Below are 3,489 nucleotides of genomic sequence, written 5' to 3'. Positions count from 1 at the left end.
TTGGGGGGTCGGGACCCCCCTATCAGGCCCTGGGGGGTTCAAGCCTTCCTCCCCCCTCCCCTCCTTAAAACCACCCGGCGAGGGAACAGAGAAGACAAAAAAACAAAAGTTCCCCTTTTCCCTCTGCTCCGTGGCTTAATGGAGGGGGGAGGAGGAGAAGGAGCTTGAACGCCAGTTGCAAGCTCAGAGAGAAAGGGGGGGGGAGAGAGAGAGAGAGAGAGAGAAGAGAGAGGAGTCCCTGTGACTCCTTTCGCTTTCGTTCCTTTAGAGGCCGCTTCCATCTCCTCCTCCTCCCCCTCCCCTTGTGCTTTTGCAGAAGAAGGAAGAAGAGGGAAGGAAGGGAAAAAGGAAGGAAGAAAAGAGGGAGGGAACTGAAGAAAAGAAGGAAAAGAAAGGGAGGAAGAGGAACCCCCCTATCAGGCCCTGGGGGCGTTCAAGCTCTTTCCTCCCCCCCCCCCTCCATTAAAATCACGGCGAGGGAACGAGAGGAAAACAAAACAAAAGTTCCTCTTTTCCTCTCCTCCGTGGCTTTAATGGAGGGGGAGGGAGGAGGGAGAGGAAGGAGCTTGAACACCATGTTGGAATCTCAGAGAGAGAGAGAAGAGGGAGGGAGAGAGGAGGAGGGAGTCTGTGACTCCATTCGCTTTCATTTCCTCAGAGTCCGGCTTCCATCCTCCTCCTCCCCCCCGCTTCCTCCCTCAGGGAGAACTGAAGAAAGAAAGAAAAGGTGATTCTAACTTTTAGCTGTTTATCCATCCATGTGCAATATAGTATAATAATAATATAATAATAATAATAAAATAAAATATATCCCTTACCCAAAATGCTGAGGATTAGATGTATTTTGGATTTGGAGTTTTCAGATTTTGTATATTTATATACAGTATATGTCTAATGGGATATTATACTGGGATGGGATCCATGTATGTCTCATATGCATCCATAGACAAGACTGAAGGTAATTAATGCACAATATTTTTAAAATAATGTTGTGCGTCTGCATACTGAGCTTCAGCAAACCCTGAGACAACTATGCCTGTATAATTCAATAATTCAGTCATTGACAAACCTCTCAGGATTCCAAGTTCCTTGATGTGGGGGTCAGACCAGATGCCTCAGGGTCATTTGGGGTTTTGAAGTCCAGAGAAAGGAGACTCAGACCTACTCTGGACATTTCTCCGGAGAATGGACTCATGTTTTCAAAAACGCCATTTCTGGATTTTGCACAACATAAAAAAGAGGAGGTCTGTGAGCAAAAAGGCAGAGGCTTCCTTCCAGCCTTGTTTGTTCCTTTTTTAAAGACAATAGAATAAAATACAGTTAGCTGGCCCTTTTCAGCATGCAATGGGGATGCTTTGATGGAGAGTTCCTGCTGGCGAGAATGGGTGGGACTGGATGGCCCTTCGTGGGGTCTCTTCTAACCTATGTTTTTATGTATAATTAATTATATATGGAATCAATCTAAGATGATGAATCGGGCTGTGTAGTCCTAGGGCCGCTCCAGGCAATGCAGACTGCAGGCCCCATCATCCAGCAGCACCACAACTGATGGGAACTGCAGTTTAGTGAATGGTGGCCCCATACGTAAGGCTCAGCTTGTTCAAGGCATAGACAAGGGCGTAGCACTCCTTTTCAGGTATGGACCAGTTGGATTCTCTGGCAGACAGCTTTTGCTGAGGAACAGCACAGGGGTGGAGAAGCCATCTGGGCCCCTCTGGCATCGAGGACAGCTCCAATGCCTCTGTCGGAAGCATCAGGGCTATAGTAAGGTTTTATCAAAGTCGGGTGCCATCAAGACTGGATCAGATGTCAGAGCGTCTCTTCAGGGTGTCGAAAGCCTCCTGGCACCCTTCGGTCCATTTCACTATCTTGGTTTCTTTTTGAACCCGTGAGGTCTGTCAGAGGACTGCATCTGACTGTAGTGTGGTACAAACCTCCTGTAATAACCCGACAAGCCAAGGAAGGTATTGGACCTGTTTTCGGGACTTTGTCTGCCGTCCTGAATCACCTCGACCTTTGCTTGCAAAGGTTGATAGTCCCTTGGCCTACCTCATGACCGAGGTAGGTCCACCTCTCCGCACAACAATTGGCACTTTGGCCTTGATTGTAAGGCCAGCTCCCTGAATGCGCTGAAGACAGTCTCTAAATTTGAGATGGTCCTTCTCAGAGTCAGAGAAGATCGCAATGTCACTAGGTAGGCTACCGCAAAGTCTCCACAGCCCTCAACAGGGAGTCGACTAGCCTTTGGAAGTCGCTGAGCGTTGCCAAGTCCAAATGGAGCACGTTGAACTCGACAAGCCCATATGGGTGATGAACGCAGTGCGGTGTTTGGATTCTTCAGCTAGAGCACACTGCCAGTAGCCTTTGGTCAAGTCGATAGAGACAGATATTTGGCACGTCCCAGCTTTTCCAAGAGTTCGTCCACCCAGGCATAGGTAGCTCAGGACGTGTCCACAGAGTTGAGTCCCGTAGTCCACACAGAACCGGATCTCTTTACCTCCTTTCTTAGGCACCAACAACGGTGAGCCAGTGCTGCGGGAGGGTCGATGTCCCCACTGAGCATTTCGTTGATCTCTTTTTCAATGGCTTGTTTGCCACCAGGCGACACCCGTCGAGGCTGTTCGGCCGAAGGTCGGTTGTCATCCGCTGCTATACATGTGAGGATCCATGGTCAAGCCAGGACTGGAGAAAACAGGGAAGCATACCTGGATGTTAGACGGGAAAACTCTGTGCGTTGAGTTGAGTCGAGCCTTGTGGGAATTTGAATGTCCTCCAGGTTGCCTCCTTCTTCTTATCGTAGAGCTCCCTGCTGGCCACTCCTCCTCATCTCCCTCTGGATCCTCGAGGGCAAGAAGGTAATGCGGCCTGGTTGAAAGGCTTAAGCGAGTTGACATGATAGACCCTTGGCTTGAGACCAGTGTCTGGTAGTTGGATGAGGTAGTTCACAGTGCCTAGTCGCTCAAGCACTGGGGGCAGGACCTACCCGGACGTTTCCAGTTTATTAGTCGTAATGCCTTCAAGACCAAACGTGGTCTCAGGCTGGAAGCATCGCTCCCGGCAAACTGGTCATACCAAGCCTTTGTTGTTTGTTTCCGTCGGAGATGTCGTGAGCTTCTTGCCACGCCGTCTGAGCGTGTTTGGCAGCTTGGTGACAAAATCCACAACATTGTTTGCGTGTAAGGTTGGTCGCCTTCCATGGTCTGCGCAACTAACGCAGTGGCCCTTCACCTCGTGACCATAGACCACTCAAGGGTGAGAAGCCCAAACTGGGATGTGGGACAGATCTAAGGCAAGAGAACTGGTTGTAAGCCAAGTCCCAACATTAGAGTGTTCCTCTACAACTTTCGTATCATTGTCCCTAAGGTAGAATGAAACGTTCAACCAGCATTAGTGTGATGATGATAAGGGACCAAGTGAGGTGCTTCACCCCATGTGACTCCCAGAGACGGTCATGGCCTTGGACATAAAGTTTAGTCCCTGCGTCCGTCA

Source organism: Sceloporus undulatus, chromosome 8 (genome assembly GCF_019175285.1).
Source record: "Sceloporus undulatus isolate JIND9_A2432 ecotype Alabama chromosome 8, SceUnd_v1.1, whole genome shotgun sequence".
NCBI lineage: Eukaryota > Metazoa > Chordata > Lepidosauria > Squamata > Phrynosomatidae > Sceloporus > Sceloporus undulatus.
The sequence above is the reverse complement of the archived record's forward strand: the minus strand, read 5'-3'. Positions refer to the sequence as shown.